This window comes from Phasianus colchicus, chromosome 3, assembly GCF_987193195.1.
Source record: "Phasianus colchicus chromosome 3, bPhaCol1.hap1.1, whole genome shotgun sequence".
Lineage (NCBI taxonomy): Eukaryota > Metazoa > Chordata > Aves > Galliformes > Phasianidae > Phasianus > Phasianus colchicus.
The window spans coordinates 6003421-6028464 of NC_143438.1; the positions used below are offsets into that span (position 1 = coordinate 6003421).

At 40.8% G+C, this 25044-nt stretch overlaps 1 protein-coding gene across 7 annotated transcripts in view; it reads right to left on the reverse strand.

The window, feature by feature from the left end:
* Positions 1–25044, reverse strand: part of LOC116239835 (uncharacterized) — an 88428-nt gene that overhangs the window by 14640 nt on the left and 48744 nt on the right. For 4 of the 7 annotated variants that reach the window (XR_016464910.1, XM_090136857.1, XM_090136864.1 and 1 more), the window contains 2 exons: positions 12085–13515; positions 6186–11272 (listed from right to left, as the gene is read on the reverse strand). The gene's annotated coding sequence lies outside the window, so the exon portion shown is untranslated. Of the gene's footprint in view, positions 1–6185; positions 11273–12084; positions 13516–25044 lie in introns of those variants that run through there. The other 3 variants (XM_090136861.1, XM_090136858.1, XM_090136859.1) reach the window with 3 other exon arrangements.

Here is a 25044-nt window from a genome sequence, read left to right on the forward strand (position 1 = left end):
CAGTATGTTTCTTTTTATGTTAACCCTGTCAAAGGAGATGGTGTCTGGATCATAAGAATCATCAACTCCCTCAATTTCACACATCAATACACTGGGCCTTTTTGGCGTGCTTTTCTTCCCAGACTCCAAAAATAAATTAAAGGGAGGAAAAAAAGTCAGGAGACAATAAATTAGAAGACATCCAGATTTTTTTTTTACTTCTGTGTATTATCTCAACCTGGACCGCAGAATAAAAAGGAGAACCATTTATTGCAGTGATGTGCAAAGTTCATGGTTTTAAAGCTACAACTACACCCTTTTCATCTCTTCAAAAATGTTTCAAAGCAGTGGGACCCAAAGAAAGAGAAGAGGCTCTGATGTCCATCCAGCTCACAGAAAAACACTGTATTTTCTTTGACAGAGGATTAAGCAGTGACAAAAAGCCACTCCATCGTTTCTAAAATATGGGTATGTGTGTGTATGGATATGATGCAAACTCTATTGGGTATGAGGAAGGCATGGGTATCATCTAGAATCAAGAAACAGTCTTCACAGGTTTCATGGAAGCAGGCACATACATTAAGTCTTTATGGCTCAAAAACAGGGGCAACCAGATGTTTAAAATATCAGCACACAACAGGAGTGACAGTCCAAGATGTTGGAGTCTATGCAGAACCAAATGCTTGGACTGTGTAGAGCTGAATCAAGCAGATGAACAGAGGGTGTTTTGTTGTTGGTTTTGTTGTTGTTTTGTTTTTCTAATTGTAGACAAATAGAGAAAGATAATCTAGGAAAATGCAAGTAAAGGGAGTGTGAGAGCAGAGGAATGTTGTGTATTGACAGTGGGAGGATGAAGCTTTTTTTGAATGCTACTTGCAGGTATAATCATTTGGAATATTTCCGGATAAAGAAGAAAGAAAGAAAAAAAGAGAGAAAAAGGGAAAGAAAGGGGTGGGGGAGGAGGGGGGAAGAAAGAAAAGCTCCAATGACTTTTGCCTGCGTTTGTCAAAGTAGAATTGCATACTTGCTCTGTGAAATAAAGCACATGGCTGCAAAACTGCCCAAAAAATGCATTTCATTTCCATCATCAGTTTCTCATTCTTATAGGAATTGCCAGGTTCTGAATTCTAACCTTGGGGCTTAAAGCACAATGAATGTGTATGAAAGATTATAGCACTTATCACCAAAAAAACCAACTTCTTTGTCCCAAGCTTTTACAACTAACAACTATATTTGAAAACAAATGTATCCTTTCACCCTGTGAATTAAACAATAAAATGCTTTTGTGGGCAGTCTATGTTCCACAGGGACATTTATTACTGAATTTCCATTTCTAACTATGCTCAGTTTGTTTCACTGAAGTATGATTCATTCATCTAAGCAACCATAGCCACCAAAATATTACGAATATTATGGAATGACTTCTCTTCTATAACATACCAGTTCCTCATGTACTAGCACCAGATGATGCTATTTTCACTCAGAGCTTACCAGATCTGCTAGTATGTCAAAGTGTACAGGGATACCATCTTAAAACATAAACATTTTTCAAGAGGCACATGTTCAGCATTCTGGCTGCATAAGTCCACTTTTCAGTCTATAGCATGAAGTTCAAGTCACAAAAGAAGTTTTGGTAATAAAAGGTATTAAAATAAATACCAGTGAATACTGGTATGCATCATAAACATACAGGGGATCTTTGAGCTGACTCATTAAGGGTGAAACAAACATGACACCATTCTTAGTAATTTTTCTCCCTGAAAATCAGTGTTCTTTTTTTTTCTGTTTTGTCTCCTACCATCGTGATTTGCAGTGTTGCAAGCCAGCAATTGCAACAAGCCTCGAGTATAACTGATTTTATTGGTCTCCATCATTATGCAGCCAAAAATTCATTACCTGAGATTTCTTCTAGCTTTCTGTGTATTAGAAATGATTGACCCATATAGAAATCTTAAACTATGGAACACTGTTGCTCCAAAATCCTGTCTGACTCCTGATTATTTTGCATGCTCTGAACTACCATTAGAGTCAACAACAATCATAGAACACAAGGGAGCCAGGACTGCCTAAGGCTACCAAAAAGTCAAGGGGGAGAGGTGGTTTGAATACAGGGTATTATCTCTTTACCTCTCCTTACAAACACCATCGAACTGAAAACAGCGTAAATATGATTGAGCAAAGAAGGCAACATTTGAAACTTTGGAAAATCCCTTTGGAGAACTGGACAAGCAGGTGTCATGCCCCGGCTAGCATCAACTCTCCAACCAATCCACCAGTCTCAGCTTTCACTTGGTCCCATGGCTTAGATTTCAGATGATCTACTCCGTTTGAAAACAGACAAGCAAGTTATTCTGCACAGCACTATTTTCCCATCCTGCTCCTTGTGAATGCGTCATAACATGAGAATCTGCTTTGTGAAATCAAATATCACCTGCCTGCTTGGGCCCCTCAGCATGCCATTTACTTATTTCTTCTAAAAGAAATAAGATTAGTCTAATAAAACAGGGGAAAATATTTTGGAAGGCAGTGCTTAGTATTCGTATCTTCCATTTTGTTCTCATGTTCAGCTAACATACTAAATATGAACTGACACTACAAACAGAGACACCATGGGAGGCTATTTATTTGTTAGATACTTGCAAGCGTCTCTCCCGTACCACATAAATATTAGGAATAGTCAGTGTAATGCCAGGAAATCTGAGACAAGTCCAACTGCAAGACAAGTGTGCTATTCACTGGCTGTTAACAGAAAATACTTGCTACTCATGGAGAAACTTGACTGCAGTGGAGCAAATAAGGCACTGATATGCACCAAAATCTCTGCTCCCCCGCAAAAAGAATGGGTACATAAAGCTCACGTGCATGGAGTTAAGCCAAAGCTAAAGGGAAAGGGACACAAACTTACCAGTCTTTGGAGCTTGAGGTCTCACCAGTGAGTTATAAACAACTGCAGGTTTGAGTTTCAAAGGAGTAATAAGAAAAGCATAGCACCTAACAATTCAGCTAGGTGGAGATGACTTCACTAACAATTCAGTTCAGCTGAAATGGTGTGCATGTATTCTTGTGCATGCATGCAAGAACTGTAAGTCAGAGCCATAATATACTGCCATTATTACAGGTCACGCACAGGAGATTTACACAAAGATTCATCAGCCATGTTTCAACCCTCACCAAACCAAGTTTGCAGCACAATGCCTCCTCCTCTGCTCAGCCTGGGTTCTCCAAGTAGCAGAACAAAGGAGAAAATCTATCACCAACAGCCATCCACTAGCTGCCATTTTTCAAATGCTTTCAACCTAAAGGTATCCAAACATTTTTACCTTAGGAAAAAGGAATTAGGAAAAGCCTAATTACTGTGTCTGTCGGGCTTGTAACAAAAACACAGCAAACTCTAGACACAACTGTGGCATACCTACCTCCAAATTAATATTTTTGTTGGATGTGGATATCAGCGTTTTATTTACGTAACATCAAAGTTAAAAAAAAAAAAAAAAAAAAGGAAGGAATCCATTGTTAACTACAATGATGATAACAGAACAAGTCACTAGAGAGCTAGAAAGCATTTCCTTTTAAAGACTGTTTTTTTTTCTGCCTCTGCACTTCTGGGCCCAATCTTTGTAGGTCAAGACATAACCACCTTATTCCCTGAGTTTCCACAGACTGTTACAGCCTGGATTCATTCTTTTTTTTTTCTTTTAGTTTCACTTGCTGTTTCATTTCATCAGAACAAAAGATATTCTATGATGAAAACAGAAGTATATGAAAACACATAGCTATGAAGACTAACCCCAATGCAACCTTATCTACTGAGTAGGGAAGTATTATTTCCTCCTATTTTCTCATTCTCAAGGGCAAATTTATGGTGCACTGCTTAAAGATTTAAGTGTTCAAAGAATGTTCAGAAGAAGAGAAGAAAGAAAACTTAAAAATAGAAATACTACACTTTGGAGTGAAAAGAGAGAAAAAGATATGTTCAGCTGAAAATACGAAGACCAGATACCTGGTCCCACTAATGCCAAGATAAAACAGCCATTGGTTGAAGTAGGGTCGTGATCTCTGTCAAGATTTAAGTCTGGATTAATTTTTGAAGCAGGTGTGACCTAAAAGCAGGAGGGAAGAATTAACAGTAAGAAAAAAATTTGTCTCTCTGTCTTAAACAGCCATCAAGCATTTCATTTTACATCACTCGTGACTGCAAAAATTAAAAAGTGGTTACAAAATCCATCTACCTAGTTACACACTAATTTCCACCACAACTAATTTCCCCTTTTTGTTATCTTTCTATTACACAGCATCATTTGTTGGTGGTGGTGGTGAATGGGATGACAGGATTAATGTGATGGTTATGCTCTGTGTTGAAATGGCATGAATTGTACGACAAGATGCTTTTACCACCAACAAGCCAGCACCAAACACCTGGAAGCACAGTTCTGGTATTAATCTGAGGCAACTGTGATTATACACTATAATGTCTGCTCCGGTACTGCACCTGTGTAAATTGTCTGTGTGTTTTATACACACGTACACACAGTATGTATACAGTATTTCTGAGTATATAGGTGCACACAGGCAGGAAAAATATGAATGTGGGAGCCACAATAATGCTGCTCCTGGCTGAAGGTAATGTTACAGAGTTTGTTTCCATCTTAGTGGATCACAGGAAAAAAAATATTGTAAGGATTATTTTAATTTGTAAAACATTTGTATTCCCTCCTGTATTGCAGTAGAAGGAATGTGCCAACTGCCACTTTTTAAGAAATATAATACGCTTCCTCCTACTTTGGGTTTGAAATTGGAACCAAAACAAATTTGCTGCAGAAAAACTGATCTTTATGGTCCTGGCAGGAGGTGAAGGCTGGGAGTGAGCTCACTCTTCTCTGCCATTATCCCTTCATGGGAATCTAGCCATTCTATATCCTGCATCCTCTGCTCCTTTCCAGAAAACCAGAAAGCTGCAATGACATCACAAAACGCACAAAGTGCACAACCAGCCAAGGGTGAAGAATACACTGACCACCACAGCCAACTCAAACAGTGACAGCATTTTGGATCCTCGACTGGAAGAAAAAATTGTCTGCATATGCTACTTGTAAATCAGCACTTGCTTAGCCACCCTAGAGCATGAAACGCAGCACAATAGATCTTTCACAGCTCACGGGAGAGGTCATGGTACAAGAATGCTGAACAATGCAACACAGTCTTTTGTAGGTAAGCAACTTCAGGGTGGGAGGTGCGAGTTGTTACAACAATAGAAACCTCAGAGGAGACAATCAGAAAATTCTTAACATGTTTTTCAAAGGAATGTACACAATTGACTGTATTTTCAACAGACATACATTTCAAACTCCTCTGGTGCCCCGATTCTTATGCTTTATAAACACATACATAGAGAGCTAGATTTTGTTTCTGTTTCATTAACTCCACATTTCTGCTACTTATAATTATCCCAGGCATTACGATCAGACAATTCACACATTAATTTATTTGGAATAATTTCCATTAAGGAGACTTGCAGAATAGCAACCTAATGTTGAGTACAATTTCTGGTGCACTGCATTTTTCATATTTAATATGTCACTTGACAGTTTGTTCAAACTGACTGACTTGATGTTTGTTATAAACATTCACTGTGCTGAAATCCCAAACAAATATCAGGGATATAATTCTTTTCCATAGAGTACATGCTTAATATTGTTTCTTGCCTTCCTCTGGGCTCTTTCTTAGCATGAATATGCCAAAATAAGATGACGCTCATCTCATTTTTCTAAAAATTTCTGGTTCAGGTTTCTGCTGAAATGAATGTAATATTGCATGGTAGTTTTCGTTTGCTGAAGTCCAAGTTAGCTGATGTTGCAAATCAACTGGGTGATGCCTGCCTACATCCAGTGAGGGTGAGAACTTTAACAGACAATTGCACGCAAAGCCTGTCCACTGCCTACCCTCCCAAAAGCAAACTTCTCCATGACCTGATCCTTCTCTCTCATCACTACAACAGGTTTATTTATCACATGGAATGCAAGTGGGAGCATGAGGGGAAACAGCAGAAAACACAGCATCAAGGGAGGTTTGGAAGACATACCAAAGTAAAAATGGTAGCCTAGGTGCAAAGCCAAAGCCACCGACAGCATCCCACAAGAAAGCAGATCAAGAAATAGGGCTTTGATCAGAAGAACACTGGGAGGAGTTGTTCCCGCTGTGGGAAGCAGGACCTGCATCACAGTTACACTTTCTAGAGTTACATCTGGACAGATGGCAAGAACACAGACAGGAGGAGAAACCTGGGGGTTTCCAATGTCTCTCTTCACTTTCATCTCTCCACAGGTCTGTCAGTCCACAAGGCTGTCAGGAAGAAAGAGCTATGTGCTTCAGTAGTAAATGATGAACAGGAAAAGAGACACAGGAAATTCAAATCTGTATAAAACAAATGCTTTTGCCAAGGCCACAAAATGCGTTCAGATGTATGTCTCCGTGTTTAACTGCTTCACCTTCAAACCCTCCAGAGAAACTCCATGGGCTGTGGCAGGGGGCCAGGAAACTCCAGGGGTAATTCTGGCCATCCAGACAGACACTGCTCTGAGAAGTGTCTCATTCACCCAGGTATTTCACATGAAACTTGAATGAGCTCACACTTTTCAGCAATGAGTCACGCACTCATTTGGCAAATACAAAGACTTCAGAGTCCCTCTCCCCCATTCCCAGCTACTGAAAAGTCACAATTCTTTGAATGTGATGTCAGGCGGTGTTGCCATGAAAACCGTTTTAAGATCATAAGCACTAAATTGTAACTCCTCTGCATGGTAAAGGATCACACAGGGGGCACTGCGGTTTGGACGAAGACATCTTATAATTAGTGATAATAACAAAGGAAATATTCATAATTACATCAAAGAAGTCTTCCCTGAGTATTGTTTTTATTTGCTTCCAGAGGGAACGCTGAATTCTCTGAAAAAAAACATGACTGCTTTAAGCAGATGTAGGTAAATAAAACAGGGCTAGAGAATCTCAACTTCAAACTGAAGCTGGAAAAAATACTTCAAAATGCACACGAGGTTATCTAATCAATCAGCTTAAAGGCCAGTCATCAGCTCTCTGCCAGCAGGCAGAGCTGCTATGCCCGCAGTGTGTGCGCATCTTTTCAGATGAACACGGCACACTTCGGCACATCCTGGGTGCACGTCTCTGCATACAGGAGGCACAGTCTGGGGATTCGTTTCATCCAGCAGCACGAACACAGGACTAATTTTGTGAAGTGCAGATAGCTAAAAATAGCCAAGAGTGATGTTATGCAAGAAAACCTGCTGTACGTTTCCCCTTTCCAGATGAGAGAATCTGACTTAGCTTCAAATAGAAAAAAAAAAACAAAACAGAGTATAAACTATATTCATTTCATTCCCTTCTGCAGAGAAGGAATTTGAATCTCCTATACATTAAAGATGCATGCCCACTGTCATACCATTTCAACGACTTAAATAGTAAATGATCAAAAATTCACAGTGCTTCTGCCCTCCTCTGGAAAAAAAAAATAGGTCAAAAATGAATGGAAACAAACTGTCTTCTGCTCCTTTTTATGCATTTGAGAGAGAGAAAAAAAAAACAAAAAAAAACAAGGGAGATAAATCTGCATAATACTGAACCGAATCTCTTTAATTCCAGTCAGCTTTTATCATTCAATCACCGAGTCTGTATGTGGAAAAATTCATGCTAATTCCCCCTAGCAACAGCCTCAGCCTATCAGGACAAGCCATGCACCATGCAGCTGCCAGCCAGCAAGAATAACTCTAAGTAGGTCAGGCCTGCATTTCTAAAAATGCCACGGTCTAGTAACCCCACTGTCCCGTCTGTCTGCCCTGCCCCATAATAACCTCAATTGCTCGGTGACACAATGACATACTGCCCTGTTAGAGCGCAATCAAATCACGCTGCATTATTCTGCTGCGAGCATCGCTGCTGGAGGAAGGAGCCGTCGAGGGGCAGCATTAATCAGGCGGCCATTCATGTCCACCAGCACTTCACTCTGGAGATGGGGCCTGCATTAATGACCAGCTGTTGGAAGGAACACAAACAAAGTAACGCCTTCCACCCTGCCGGCTGCGCAGAATACGCCGTTCTGTTCAGGCAGGTTGTGCTCATTGACAGAGGCCGAGATGTAAATTAAACAGCCCCAGACAATGCTGGCTTTTGTAAGCTCCTACTAATTAAAGTAAGGATATTTAAATTATACTACGCACAATTCAAAGAGCTATTGGTTTAATATACAGAGTCATCTCCTCCTACAAATTTGTGTTCACGGTCAGGGGAAAAAAAAGAAAAAAAAACAACAACAACAACAACAACAGAACCCACAACCACTGTTTGCATAATACAATCTACATATCCCGGTAAATTAAAGAGCGGCACAAAGAGCAGAACTGCAGCTGACTTGTGCTGGGACCAGGGAACCACGCCAGGCTGCCAAAAACAGGCAGCAGTGCACACTGACTGGCGAAGGGCCGTCGATAAAAGCCGTGTAAACATCTCCAACCACAGCACGGGGAAAGGCCGGTCAGAGCAGGGTAAGCACCCCTGCAATCTCACCGCTTAAGTGCTGCAGAGCCGCCAGCCCAGATCGAAAAACAACAGCAGGGGTCAGAAAGCTCCAGGCGTGTCCCTGCAGAGCAGGCAGCCCCAAGCTGCTGCATTCCCAGTGCACCAACAGGACCACGTTTGGTTGCAAGATGTTGCGCTAAGCCTTTTTTTTTTGCACCATCCCTTAGCCAGAGAAGCTTTAATAGAAACCACACCTGACCGCAGTAGGTCTGCACTGGGGTGGTATTTCAGCATCAAATCTGCAACGCCAGAGCTGTTTTGGTGTGCTGGCTTTGTGTTTAATTTTACGCGTGCTTTTAAACACCTCGGTGCGGCTGGCCGGTCGCTCCCTCCCATGCCTCGTGGCACGCAGCTGCCTGTGCAAGATGGAGACAGGAATGACATTTTCTAGGACAGATGGCTTGTCTGCATTTCTTCCGAAGGATTCGCACTTCCACCCGGTGAACGCGTGCCCTCTGACAAACTGAGAATTCAGTCTTCGCTTCTGCGGAGTGCAGCCAGTCTCATACATGTAATCCATCCAGCTCTGATTTACGAATGCAACCGATTCGTTAATCCATTTTGCTTTCTTGTTCGAAGCAGGCTCAAGAACCAGGTTATGACTGCCTTCCTTTGCTTTGTGGCACACATCACACAGCTATTCTTGGAGAGATGCAGTCCCTGACGTAACCACGGGCTCCTAATTACAAGCTGCTGACATTTTGCAGCTTTGAAGCGATGAGCTAAAAGCCACTCTTCCTCCTGCTCGTTTGCTTTAAAACAGCCTGAGTTAGAAGCACAGCAGTTTCAGAAAGGTGCAGGAGTGGTATACGCTTCTTTTCAGAGCCTGCTGTATTGCCAAGGTTGTTTTTCTTTAAGAAAACACAAAACTACAGTATGGGAGTAATAAGACTCCTTTGCCCCCAGCACAAGAATGTTACCCAGCAGCTGGCTAAATATAATCCAACACACAGGGCAGCCTTTGTAGACAGGGTAACAGTGGAAGGGCCAGACAGGCATCTTGCAGGGTAGCTCACCATGACTATTGGGAAATCCCCTCGTATGCATTTTAGGACGACATTATGGTCTACGGATTTGTAGAAAAGGGAAAAAAAAAAAAAAAAAGGAAAAAAAAAAACCCCTCTTTCTCAGTAGGCAGCTGCTAAAAGCCATGCCAAGCCCCACTAGCTGACTGCAGTACTTGTTTTCCCTATTTCTGCATTGTTCAGATATGGGCAACCTGAGCTGCCAGCTGATCTCAGTATGCCAAGCACTGTGACAAGTCTCCCTGTTCTAAAAACACAGTCTCCTCAATGCATGCAAAGAAATATCAACCAAACAGATAAACAAAAAGAGCCCAAGCCAATCAAATTACAATAGCAAAAAATAAACAGGTACATTTCCGAAAAATCTGCTGCTAGCTGCTGTCTATTTTCAATAGAAAAATAATTATTTTTAATCAGAGGCTGATTTTAAAATTCTAAATAAAAAAAAAAAAAGAAATATAATGCTGACTATAAATGCTCAGTTGAGCATTTAGCCATCTGATGACTGTGGTAGCCAGCTGGTCTAGAAGTCATCTGGGATGCATTTATTTTGATTAGATTGATCACATTTCTATTACAGCATAGAATTTTTTTGCCGCACTGAATATAGCTGTGTTTATAAAGATTTTAAGATGGAGAAAATGACCCCCTCCCCTTAGCTTCTCTCAACACAGTGCAGAAGATTCAGTGCTCCAAGGTGTTAAATGGAAAGGATCTGCTTTCACATTTCTTATAAGAATTCTACACCTGCATTCACAAAGTGCCTCCTAACTCAGGAATTGGGCGTAGAGCTAGAGATGAAAATACAAGCTGCAATCAAGTCTGACTGTCAAAGTGACAAGCTTCCTCTGTAAATTGGTCAGAAATGTCTTTCTTTCATGCCTGTACATGCTCCCACACGCATAAGCACACACACATATATAAGCACATACATACACAGCATGGCCGCTGTTTTCCCTGGGGATATTGCTGCAGCCACCTAGCTCATCAGTTCCCTCCCTGACAGCATCAGGAGTGTTCGAGCTACAATTCACAGTGCCTCCATCCATACATTGCTTTCTTAATCACGCCATCCTCTCCACATTGAGAATGCACAGAATCAGACAAACAGCACGCAGCGTTTCTTCTTCCACTGCATTTGCACGCACTCTCTCGCTCGCTCTTCCTCCCGTGGCTTTGCCTTAGCAGGCAGATACGACCAATACCTTGTTTATCCATCTCCAGCACAACGCTGAGGTGCAACTCGACTGCAGCTCTGTGGCTTTCCCCATCTTAATCCTCTGGAGCAGCAGAGGCTGGATTCTTGCTGCAGATGCCCTTGTTGAGCACTGGATTACTTTTCATCATATTTCTTTAAGCTTTTACCCATTCCACCCTAGATTAACATCCCTCCTTTTTCTCCCCACCAAAAAAAAAAAGAAAACCCCCAAACCACCCCGCATCACAACCCTTTGCTTCCAGAACCAACAGAAAAATTGCGGCTCCATCGCTTCTCTTCCTTAGCGATGCGCAGACGAGGGAGACTCGCATCAGCCAAGCTGGGGTGAAGTGCAGGCAGCGAGGCTGCAGCAGCAGCAGAACCAGCAGCAGCCACCCAGGTAAATGCGAAAAAGCAGGCTGTGTCGCAGTGCCGTAGCTGTGAGGAAAGAATCTTGCTTCTTCTGAACAGTGCAGCTTCGTGCCTGCAGGAACGGAGAAGAGGGAAGACCCGGAATTAAAAATAGAAGCCAAAATAGTTAAGAAGAAATTATGACTATAATAAAGGGCTGTAACTTTATTTTCTGGGCTTTAGGGGTTTTCCTAGGGGGGTATCTTTCCCCCCTCCTCCCCAAAATCTCCTGTGTTGCTGGATGTTACTGTCCAAGAGTGGAGTCACAAAGGCTCACCCTCCAAAGCGCAGCGAGACCAGCATCACATGAGAAACCACATGACGCACCCAAATCGGATGCTGATGCGGTCCACTATTTCACTCGGGGGGGGAAAAATCTCGACCGAAACATGTCCCTCTCTAGCGGTTAGAAAGAATTTCCCTTTAAAAGAAAAAAAAAAAAAAAAAAACACAAAAATAAATATCTCCCTATCTCTTGTCTTCAACACCAGTGCTTTGCGAGGCAGGAGAATGCTGTTCCGCAGACACTAGCTGGATGGCAGCAATATTACTTCCAGGCTACGTTATGCAAAGCTGATTCCACTTAAGTGAATTCCTGAAAAGCATACTCCATGTCTTCATAACATGAACAGGCTCTGAAAACCAGCTCCATTATCGTTCCCCACAATCTGTGCCCAAACCTGCGTTCTGAATAATTTATTGGAGACTAAAAAGCTGTTTGCCAAGACCGTTCCTTTTCCCACTCAGCCTCACACTCAAGACCGACTATGGTGAGGAACAGAGGGGCATTCATCATTTCCACAATCAGTGATTATAGAAAAAGTGCTGTCCCTCAAAATAATCACAAAAAAGTGAGAAGAAAGGTTTTTTTCCTCATTTACGGACACGAAGGGCTCTGCCTGGTTTGCAGTCATTGACAGCGCTTTCCCAACGTTGCTGACTCCAACGCTTTCAGTCCAAGTCAATAAGCAAACAGGATTGCCTGCCAATCCCTGCAGAGGTGTTGTGCCATGCTGTTAAACGTAGTCAAAGCTGGACACCCCAGGCCATCCCCAACAGGAATGTGCAGCTCCGCAGTGCTGTGCTCTGTCAGGGCACTGAGCAGTTAACATCCTTGGCTGCTTCACCATCTTGCCTATAGGAGCGTGGGACTGAGGCACTGGTTAGCTTGAGAAACAAAAGCAAAAAAAACTGACCTTGATGATGGATGGAATTGCTGCTGCATAGAGTTCCCATTCAACAAACACAGCTAGCGGTTTGTAGCTGGTTTGGTTCCTAACATTTGTTCAAATGACAGAGCAGGTGGCACAGAGTCCTCCATTTCCTTTGTTTGCAAAACCTGGCCACCACCTTGCAACACTACGCTCCCAGCTTTCTACACTGAAACTGTACACGGTGTCAGAGAAATGGAAAATGATAGCTGCCGTGAGTCCACACAGCTGTTTCACACAGGATCCCATTGCGAGCTCTGAAGTTTATGAGATGGAGATCAAGCACAGGATTCCCCAGAAGAGGGAGGTGCCTGGCACCCAGGTGGGAAACTGCGACAGGAGCAGAACATGATGCTCCTTCATGCTGATTTCAGCCTTACCAACTGCTCACACAATAGCAGATTGCAAAAAATTTGCACAAGGCAGTTGATGCTTGTTCTCATTGGCTCCTTCCAGAAAGGGGTTTTTCAATGGGCTGCACCTATGACCTAAATTACACATACAATCCAGTTACAGTGTTTGCTCTCAGCAGGATGCTGATGTTGAGGAGAGTCCCACAACCATATATACAAAAATCAAAGGATTTCCATAGTCATCCTAGAGCATTTTCACCTGTGATGTAACAGCATCGGTACAGTCAAGTCTTTGCTGGAAAACAGATACTGCCACACCCAAACTCAGACTATAGTTAATGGATATAGTACCGCATTTTTGATGTAGTGTCAGCTAATCTGGAGAATAAAGGCTTCAGGTGGTGTTTCCACAGTCTAAAAGATAAGCACTACTAACATTACAAAGGCAGGGACTGAGACCAGCAAAGGAAGTATCTTCAGGCCTTTGGATTACAAGGAGCTGTCCTGGTGACCATACTCATTGTTCTTAAACGTAGAAGGTCGAGGGAAGTGATTCTGCCCCTCTACTCTGCTCTCATGAGCAGAGTACTCCAATTGGAGTACTGCATCCAATTCTAGGTCCCCCAACACAAGCAGGATGTGGAGTTGTTGAAGCAGGTCCAGAGGAGGAGCCACGAAGATGATCGGAGGGCTGAAGCTGCTCCTCTACAAAGACAGGCTGAGAGCTGGGAATCTTCAGACCAGTACGGGGCCTACAGGAAGGAGAGTAAATTTAGACTAGATATTAGGAAGAAATTCTTTACTGAGAGGGTGGTGAGACACTGCAACAGGTTGCCCAGTGAGGTTGTGAATGTCCTCTCCCTTGAGGCATTCAAGGCCAGGCTGGATGGGGCTGTGAGCAACCTGCTTTAGTGGGAGATGTTCCTGCCTATGGCAGGGGGGTGGAACTAGATGATCTAAAAGGTGCCTTCCAACCGAAACCACTCTATGATTCTCCAACAGTATGTCTGAGAATGGATTCTTTTACATTCCCATTAGTTTCTAAGACAGAGAATCACAGAATCATAGGATGGCTTTGGTTGGAAGGAACTTCAGACAACAGGAGCTTTGTGAGGACTCTGTGAGCTGATCATTTTTTCCACTAAATGTCAGTAGCTCATTTATGTATTCTGACTTAGAATCACAGATATGTTGGTTAGAAGGGTGTGCTGGAGGTCACTCAGTGAGCTCTCAGCTATTGCCAACATTGCACCAGGTCAGCCATGATTTCTCTAAGCCAAGACCTGAAAACCCTTGGGGATAGAGACTACTTAAGCTTTCTGGGTAACCTCTTCCAGTGCTGCCCCTCCTTCCTTGGGAAAATAGATGTGTGGGAAAAAACATGTTCTTTCTGTTTCTTACATACAAAACCTGCACTGCACTACTAGTGGGAAATACTGAGTTGCACACACTTCCTAAAGATAACACTGAAGCAGGAGAGGAGAAGTGAAGGAACGAAGGGAACGAAGAAACTTTTCATTTCTTATTCAGTTTGCCAAGTGCTGCTCAAATAAGTAGCACATCCAAATTGCCATCATGTGAGGACTGTTCTGATATCTGTGTGCTCCCAGCTCAAGTATTAACCTAACAGCTAAGACAGCACCAAAAGCCATGATGACAATTCTCATCTTCTCCTATATATGATAGTTATGAGAAGCAGGAATAAAAACCGAGGCCAGATGTATGCAAGGCCTGAGCTACTGACATTCAAGGCCAGGCTGGTTGTAGCTCTGGGCAGCCTGGTCTGGTGGTTGTTGACCCTGCTCATGGCAGGCAGGTTGAAACTAGATGATCCTTGAGGTCCTTTTCAACCCAGGCCATTCTATGATTCTACTATACCCAGAGAAGTCTGAACTAAGGTTGAACCAGTGGAAGCTGGAGGATACTGGTTTATTTGGGATGCATTTTTTAAACAGACCTGAAAAAGGGGGCCCTGCAGAATTTATAAATATGTAAAGTTTGTGAAAAACTTCCCACGTAGGTACGTATACATGTGCCTTTAAACACAACGTAGAGATACACGTCTACATTAAATGCAAAAAAAGAGAAAGAAGGAAAAATACAAGAATTACAAAGAGAAATACAAGTCACCGTTTCTTTAGAAATGTAGAAGACTTAGATGAAGAAAAGCTCTTTGTGAGAGACTTCTCTAAGCACAAAGAGCTGAAAAATCTAATCCTTACACTGAGATCCCTTCAGATAAACTCTCAGTTAAATTCTTTAATAACAGCAAGGGTAACAAACTCTCCAAATCTCTAGAATAGACACCTTCCTCTGTGCAATACTGTCAAACCTTGAAGCAATTCATAGGCAGACTAAAATTACCTGTATAAAATGACTTTCTCAATTGACTTCCACAGTATATATTCTCCCCTTCCATACAGCGAATGGAAAAGAAGGAAGTTGTCCACATTGAATAGCTGAGGCAGGAAGTTCTGAATGGCACCGCCAGTGCCAGGGGAAGATATGGAAAGATCTGGGCTTATTTTGGATGCTGCTTTGACACAGGTATTAAACAGAATTTTTCCTGCAGCTCTTTGGTGCCAGCATTTAAAGATCTGTTCTCAAACATTTCATCACCCTGCTTTGTTTTAGTGCGGATTCATGCTGACCTAACAATGCACTAGCTACCTTAGGTTTGAAGCAGCTGTCCACAGGGAACAATTTTGGAAGTGAAAGTCAGCATTACAGTAGACTCTAGATTGACAATTAAAATTAGATTAATATGCAAGCAGACCAAAATAAGAACAGTTCATGACCCCAGGGACCTGGACAAGCTTGAGAAGTGGGCTCATGTGAACCAAATAAGATTCAACTAGGCGAAGTGAAAAGTGCTGCACTTGGTTTGGGACAATTCCAGATATGTCTACAGAACAGGAAAAGAGCTCACTGAGAGTAGCTCCGCAGAGAAGAAGCTGGAGGTTCTGGCAAACAAAAAGCTGGACATGATCCAGCAGTGTGTTCCTGCAGACCAGAATTGTATACTGGGCTGCATCAAAAGAGAGGTGGCCAGAAGGGAGAATGAGGTGATTTTCCTCCTCTGCTCTGTTCTCGTGAGGCCCTGCCAGGAGTACTGCACCCAGATCCAAGGATCCCAGCACAAAAAAAATGCGGAGCTGCTGGAGCAGGTCCAGAGGAAGGGTACAAAGATGATCAGAAGGCTGGAGAACATCCTTCTGATGGAGACAGTCTGAGGCAGCTGGGCTTGTTCAACTTAGAGAAGAGAAGGCAAGGCTCTGGGGAGACCTAATTGCAGCCTGCCAGTACTTGAAAGGAGTTTATAAACAGGAGGGAGCCTGACTTTTCATCTGGACAGACAGCGATAGGACAAGGGGGAACGGTTTTAAATTAAAAGAGGGGAGACCTATATTAGAGACTAGAAATAAAGTCTTTACTTGGATTGTGGTGAGGTGCTGGCACAGGCTGCCCAGAGCAGCTGTAGGTGCCTCATCCCTGGAAGTGTTCATGGTCAGGTTGGATGGGACTCTGATCAACCCCTGATCTAGTCGGTGGCAACTGCACCCATGCAGAGTGAATAGAACTAGATGGTCCATAAGGTTCCTTCCAACCAAAGCCATTCGATGATTCCTTTAAGGTTACTGAATGCTGGGGAATGATTTTCACGTGCTTTTCAACCAGATTTGGCATGCTTCTTTGTATGGCTAATTATCTGCTTGGTACAGTATTCCACTATAATATAGACCCCTACAAGTCTAAGATTCATTGAATTTCAATGAAAATGAAACACTGGATCCCAACTGAGAGAGAGTTGAACTGCTAAAGGGATCAAGACCTAAAGCATTAGCAACCAAACAGTTACCCAGTTACCTTCTGAGCACCCACTTTACCCTTTGTGAAAAGTCCCTGTAGGGACTCACGTCCTTAAGTCAAAGCAAGCAGAGCTCACATGGGTTAAGCACAGCACTGGCACTGCATAAACTGGGGAAAAATAACAGGACTTAAATAAGAATCTGGCCAAAAACTGCCACTGCTGTGTAGGACTAAACAGTGCTGCTGAGGAAGCAGGAACTAAAAAACAGGAATACTGTAACTTCATTTGAAGCAGAATGTCACCAATAATGTGCATATCAGTAATATAGCGTTGCTAATTTTGACAGAAAAATACAATTGCTAAATTCTGCAGGGAATGGTCCATTTGATGATTCTCAGCAAGTATTAGGGCTTGGGGTTTGTTTTTCAATGACCCCTGACTTCAGAATCTGCAGCTGGAGAAAACATCATTAGGCTTGAGGTTTCAACCCAAAAGCCAGGCAAGACTTGATGTTTCATTGAACTCAAAACCTCAAACTGAAACTCAAATGTGCAAACTTTATGGACTCGAACCAGAACAAACACTTGCTAGCCCCATGTAAACAAAAACTACAGAGCTGCACATAGGTTTAAGTACTGAGACATAATGGCTACTGGCTAAGGCATGAAGTACTCCGTGCTCTTTTGAAGTGCCCTACAAAATACTGGTAGATTTTCAGTGACCACAGAGTATGTCTAGACACACACTGCCATAGCTTAGAGATGCTCAAGCCAACTTTAACTGTGAGCTCAATTGCCAGAAGCATTTTCTCTACAGTACACAGAGATGTAGAGAGAGTAAAATATCCCACAGTTCTGTGTGGCCACAGTTAAACTTCTTCGGTAGTTTACAGACCCCTTCAAACCCATCTTCTGATGGTACCTGGAATACCAGTCTAGCTACTGTGTCATACCAAAAATATGTTTTAGTTGTCCATTCAAGCAAGAAATAGGTACAAATACATCTTTTGGTAATTGTCAGTAGAATATGCCAGGATGTGTCTAGAATACCACAGCAAATGCATTTAAAAAAAAATAAGGAAAGGTTTCTTCTGCATTTTCAGCACAGACCTTCATCACAAGAAACTGCTGATGTAGACAGTAGATCTCTTCTCATCCTCATCTGGAATCAGATTTTAGTTCACTGATCCTCCAACACTACTCCTCGAAAAAATTCCCCAATTGTTTCAGGGATGTATGATAGACAGGTTATTGCAATCACACTGCCTCTCAAAGTTCAGCTATTCCACCTAAAAGCCCTGACCATATATATTTGTATTTGTGAGCTGTTTTATCATAATATTCTGTTCCTAGTGTTAATGCCTGCTATTTCAAAATCGAAGTTCACTTACTAGAAATATTGTGTACTTTGCTGAAATTTCATGGTTCCACAAGCATTACCATGGGTAAATTTATCTGGAATATATACAGACAGGAAGCAGAAAAGAGATCCAGACAGAGCTAAAAATGCTATATTTATACATTTGAATGATGTCTTCACAAGATTCAACGACATTTCATCATTAGAAAGTATATCTAAGCAATTCAAAGGACTGAGACACTGCATCTTTAGTGCTGTGCTTTTGGATCCCTGTAAAATGTTTGTGTGATAAAAACTGCAGTAGCAGTCCTGGAGGAGAGCAGAAATGTGGGAATTCAACAGGGCAGAATATTGATCTAAATGCATCAAAATGATAATCACTCAAAAATACATACATGATTTTCTCTGCATGTATAGAAGCTTTCTAAGGTTAATATTTCCATTATTATTTTGACTTACTGAAAATTGTTTCCTCCGTTCCACTTAGCCCTAGGGCTAAACTGTTCCTATGGTTCAAAAGCAACTGCCATGATGCATATTCCAGTGTGAAAGAGGTCAGGATGTAAGATCCTGTAGGGTACTGTAACCATGGTTAGGATGTAAAAAGAAAATAAAATTTGTATAGAGAATTTGGGACTGCATTAGAACACACATAATGAACAAACAACTTACAGCAAAATATTAACATTCTGTGTTGCTCGTTCACTTACATTCTTGTTATTGTTCCCTCCTAATTTCCTGAAAGTGTAAAATAACACTGGTTTGACAGAACTATGGAATATTTAATAGCTACAAAACACATCACTTGACCTACACCACCAAGAACAAAACCACGGAACTGGGCTCCAAGTCATCTATTAGATTTGTAGTTCTTTTATGTCACAATTTTATTTTGACTCCAAAACTTAAATGCCTTGTTTAGTAAACCAGCACTTTAGGAAGAGAATCTAGTCTGAACACAGAAATAGATAGTATAAATATCCTAATTTCCTTATAAAGTTGAACAGCTACTAGTATTGGGTTTATGAACATGGAATGCTATGAAAAACAATGCAGATGTCAGAAGACAAACAGATAGTATAATCTTTGGTTCTTCATACAAATAAATCTCTAAATCCTAATGTGTTTTACAAACCCAAGAAAAGCTGTGTGATGAAGAGGCTGCACAGAGATCAGTCAGAACTGCACGTGCATTGGCTACAAATCTATGAAGGGCACAGAGTTGCACGCAGAATTAGTATCATACCCATAAAAAAATTAAATAAACAATGAAGTTTTGTGATTATAAATCATGCTACAGAGGGAAAAGCATACAGAAACACATCACAATCAACTCCTTGGTGAAACTGCTGATAACGCAGTTAATGTTTGGTCTTGGGCAAGGGACTGATTTCCTTTTGTTGGCTGCCCAGTTTTAGACGGGTATTTTACATGAAACACATTAAAAGTTCAAAGTGGAAGAACTATGTTTTTTCACCTGTGAGTGGTTTCAGCTTAGACTTTTGCATTACTGTCAGGAAGTCAGTTTTTCCATGCTTGTTACTGTAAACAAAGATTGTATGGCAAGTCTCCAAAAGTGATAGCTTAAGGACCAAACTGCAGGAGCGACAGGCTACTTCTAGAGAAAGCGAGAATGACTGTGAATTTAGTGAATTTATTTGGTGTGCTTATTGCTCTGCTGCTTGGAAAGCACAGCAAACACATGCAAATATACCTTGGCGTACATATATACAGTGTGCTGAAATGGTGAGTGAATAGGCAGGGAAAAAAAAACAACAGCATCACTTCTTATTAGCACTGTTTCCCACTCTGTCTTTTGATGGCTGCTTATATCTATCAAACATCAGTCTAAGCTTTATTTTACCTTTCTTTGTAAACTTACAGCAAAATAACATTTGACGCTTCCAAGATGAGTCCTCCTCAAACAATAACATCTCTTTGTAAAAACATTACCACTTCCAAGACTAGTAGCCAGAAATTAAAATCTGAGAAGCATTTATCTTGTACATTTTGGTGCTCCACGGATATGAAACCAAATTTACCAATGCTGTAATTTTATAAAATTATTACTGGTTTTCAGATCTGAATCTCCTTTGGGAAGCTGGAGGGTTTATAATCCACTCCTTCTGCCCTTGTGCAAGGCTTGCAACAATGACACACACTTTCTAAACGTGCATTTTCCTATATCCAGGACCCTGTTCTGAGGTTCTGCATCAACAGCTGAAGCCAATGGATGCTGTGCCATACAGCACCATGCAGCAGTACCATGTAGTGTATCTTGCATTGAAAACACTAAACTGGTGGAGATTGCACTGCTTCAGCTTTGTGTCTGTAAAAACAGGGATAATATCTGCCCTTCATCTCATGGGAATGTGACAAAGATTAATCAGATTGTGGATCAGTAAGATAATACACACATTAACTGATGACAAAATACATTTCTCTTTGGAGAAGAGACCTAAAAACACAGGAAAAAAAAAAAAAAGCACCCTAAAATTTGATGTATTTAGACTCATGTACAAAGCATTTACATTCTACCATCTTCAGTATGACACAAGCACGTCCATTAATAGTCTTTGCCAGTTAAGACTTGCTCTCTGAATTAGGACTACAGTACAGATGTTATATTGGCTGAACAACATAAAAGCCTCAGATGTGTGTTATTAATTTGTGAAATGCAGATTTGTTTCATTGTCAACAAATTGTGAGTAATTATCAACAAATGGAAACTGAGGAGCTCTAAAAATAATTATGGCCAACTGAATGTTTCCTGGTCTTACATCTAACACCAAGAAAATATTTGAAATGTCTTCTGCTCTCAATTGCCATTTAAAAGTTGATTCAACTCCTTCAACTCAGACATCTATAACTAGATTCAGCTTTGGAATATTTGTTTTCCTTCATCGTTAGCATCTTATCCTGTGTTTTCAAGCATTTCAAAACATCACAAAACAAATCCTTCTGAAATGACAAGTAAAATATATGAAAACAAAATCTATAAACCAGAATAGAAAAATAGATTTGAACCTAACAAACAGCCTCTGTTTTGCTAGTATTGTTAAGTCCTTCCACGTTAAACAGTATAGGACATTGCTAAAATACATTTTAACCAAGATAGCCTCTACTGTAGGTTTAACAAATGAAACTGATTACTCACCCATGCTATCAGTCCACATACCTTCCTCATTGCTAATGAAGACCAACCTTCCAGAATTAGCACAGAGGAATTCCTTCCATAAAACACAAACACTCTTTAGCTCTGTGTACGACAAAATAACCTCCACCTGTAAGGTTATACATTTAACAGTGAGACCTGTGTCCACTGCTAATGAACATTCCCTTGGTAAGCCTGAACAAGCACATAAGATCTATGTAAGTGACAGTGCAGGTTAGAAAACTTTCACCATCCACAGGCAGCCTGGCCTTACTGCTCTGAAGTGGTCATCCCTACAACAAGATAGTACCAAAATCTGGTTGTACACATAACTTGACTGAAAACAAGCACAAAGTAAATTCCTGTAAGAACAAAATGAGAACAACAGGGCACCTGTAGTGTGTGTCCTTTGTTTCATGCATTACTAGTGGTTGTGATTCTCTGGCCACAGGACCTAAATTACAGCTTTCTATCCCAAACTACAGAGGATGATCTCCATGAAAATGGGATTGTTTTTATTCCTAACCTATTCTTTCTTGATCCAGCTACCTTCACCGCAGTACTTCAATAAAAAGCCTTAATTGTGGGTGTAGGTTTCCAACAAAGCATAGTCAACATGCTTTCTGCCTTTTCCCCTTCATTCAACAAAACATTTCTTCAGACTCAAACGGATTTTAGCTTCATGTAAAGTAAAGCTAGATAAATGCAATGCAAGTGTATCATTTTTGTTCATACTGAAAGCAATTGCCAAGTGTAGTTGCACTGCAGCCAAACTTGATTTCTTAAAAGAGAAAATATCACCCTGTTTCCCAACTTCTGATAAAATGAAGAGACACTTGCCTTTGACATGAAAACATCTTCCAAACAAAAAAATCTTGTTGGAGATACCAGCTTGGGAGGAGACACAATTGTCTCAAAATCAGTAAGAGTTATAGAGTAGTTCCCTTCCTGCAACTGCTTCTTTGAAAGCTCTTTTGCCATTATTATTATTAATTTTTTTTAAACAAATGGGGAGAACAAAGGGCATGCTCACATTGACTGTGCCCACAACAGGCCATTCTGTAGACCAGCTCACAGCCAGACCATAATGTGCCAATGCCAGCTCCTTGCATTAGGATAATCATTTTAAAACGAGTACTTTAGGTGCTAAGAGTCTGACTATAAGCTGCAACAACATTCAAATAGATAGCTATACACATATGCATCCCAGTAGCATGGATGTTCACTTCTTTCTATGTTCTTTAGCTAGCCTGAGAGCCTTCCACTTCCATAGAGCTCTACCTTCTTGCCTCAGTGCTGCACAGACCCTTCTCCAGCAGCACAGGCTTTTCCCAGCTGACAGGACAGTGTGACTTGTGTCTACAGAAACATGAGTTATTGCCCTCTCAGTATCACATCACAACAATCAAATTCACTACAAAACCATATCCACCAGTCTTTTCATGCTTTAGTTCTTCAAGTCAAATGGTGTTCCTTATTAAATACATTTTTATTCTCTTGGATTACAGTTTCATAGCCCTAAGAAAGAAGGCTGCCATCTGCATCATCCTTACAAAAACTCTGTACAGAGATATCTTAAACCTCAATGTCAGTGGGGCTGGTAAATACAACCTAAATATGAGAAAAAAAATAACCCAACAACAAAGGAGAGATACCAGAAGCACTGAGAAGCACAGTACCATGACTTGGATAAATACAAACAGCCAAATGCATTTCCTATTGGTCTCCATATTAAACATTTTAATGAAGAGTTAATTGTACACTACTCTTAAGATATTAAAAATGGAGTACTAGAATGACTTAAAATTTCTCTCAAAAAACATAAAACAAGAAATAATGTAATACATTTTTATAAATCATTTACTTCTTATCTGCTGTAACAGACAATTTTATTCACTGATCAGACTTGTTAAATGGAAGAATTAAGGTCTGCTGAGCACCTTGAGAATGCATTCACCCACATTTCCCATGTTTAGCTTCTTTTTGGATTAAGCCTTTCTGCCAAATTTGAGGAACAGTCTGAGGAACACTCACTGTTTTAATGTTCAAACCTTTATTATATTATTGACTAAGCCCAAGACTAACCACATGTTAAAGAATTTAGGAGAGGATATCGTAAAACATGAGTATGACTCAAGAAACAAGTTTGCAAAGATTCAAAAGAATGAGGTAACCAGAAGGAATAAGGTAACAAGAAGGAATTATGTTAAAAATGACTGTTCCAGAATAACATAAAGGACAAACATTTTCTGTTTAGAAAATAGAAACCAGAGGGATGCTACACAGAGATAAAAATACCACATTTTATGTAAGAGACAGCAAAATCCTTTCACAACTGCATACTTTCAGACTTTGCATGGCCCAGTCCGTTTCTTGGAAAATCGGTGCATCTTCATGAATAAACAAACATTTCAGAGAGTAAAGTATAGATCTTCTACCAGCATATGATTTTTTTTTTTTCCTTTTTTTTTTTTTTTTTTTTGAAGTTTGGCCAAAGTTCAAAAATACTGACACATCCTAGCCTGTTTTGTGCAGAAGGTGCCAGCTGGGAGCAAAGCCTACTCGTGTCCACTCTGCTTCTTTCAGCTACATCAACAGGGGCTGAATTGGATCCACTGGCTACAGAATCTAGAAAATAACTGTACCTACAAGCTACTTATATCCTAAATAGTCATCATCATCTGACATCAACACACACCCTTGTATGCATGCAAAATTTATACTCCCTTATTATACTAAGTATTTCTTTATATTCATTTCTGGTTTTAGGATACATCCATTCAAAGGGTTGTTTTTCAAGATCAAAAATCAATTGAACTTGTGCATACAGAAGGAAAGAAAAAAAAAGTCTCAATTCTACCTAACAAAAGATTTTAGAAAAGGATACATGGGTTCCTGCTGAATGAAAGGCAGTATGACATTCAGCTGTAATTTGGATCTATATTATATTTAATAAAACAGCAATGTGTTCTCTTGTCCTAATAAAACAGCATTCTACCTTACCAGGTCTGAATAATTTGTATAAAATTGATTGCTGCAGTTCTTAGTAAGAGCTCTAATTGCATTCCTGGTATAACTTAAAATGATAACCTTATCTTAATTAGTAGCATGCTACAGAAATGCTTCTGAAAGCCGCGGAGGATTAACCTGCATTTTTAAACAGAAGCCCCAGGGCTTTTTTTTTTTTTTCTTTAATTTCATCTCAAACGTTTGAGCTAGTGCTAACTTATCAAGAAAGAAAAAAGTAAAATAATCACGTTGAGAGAAAATAACCCTGCTGCCACCTCCTCTGGTCAGCGCAAGTTTCCATGCACAGGCTGATTTCTACGCACATGTACACACATGCATGTCTGCTACTCCTCCACTCACAGCCCAAAGAATGTGCTTACACAAAACATGTGTTTCTTATATGTCCCCAGCACATGGCACATTCATCTCATCGCGTGGAGAATTATCCATGCCACCACAGAGCCCTGTGTAGGACTGGAATGGGCCAAACAGACAGGGGCTGTGACAAAGGGCAGTGGGAAGACACACTGATACATCACCCAGCTGGTAGCCGTGGTAGAAGAAAAAAAAAAAAAAATCTACTAAATTTAGCATTAATTTAAAATTAAAACAAACAAAGCTACCACCACCATCAACAAAAACACTCAAACACGCCACCATCTCAGAAGAAAACTAACCCAAAACATTTAAACAACGTGCTGCAGACAGCCCACTGAAAAGATCTCTGATGACAGAACCAGAAGCTCATCAGCCAGCCAGATGTAGATGGGACTTCTACAAACATGCACTTCACAACATGGTGAAGGCATACTGCTGTACTGTCAGGATCAGAAAAATGAATACTAGGAAAGTTTTGCAGCAAGTTACTAAAAGCCCTTCATGCAAATCCTGCTTTTTCCCGGACAAGTTTTCATTTGTTTGTTTTCTTGCTACATTTCAGCATATCTT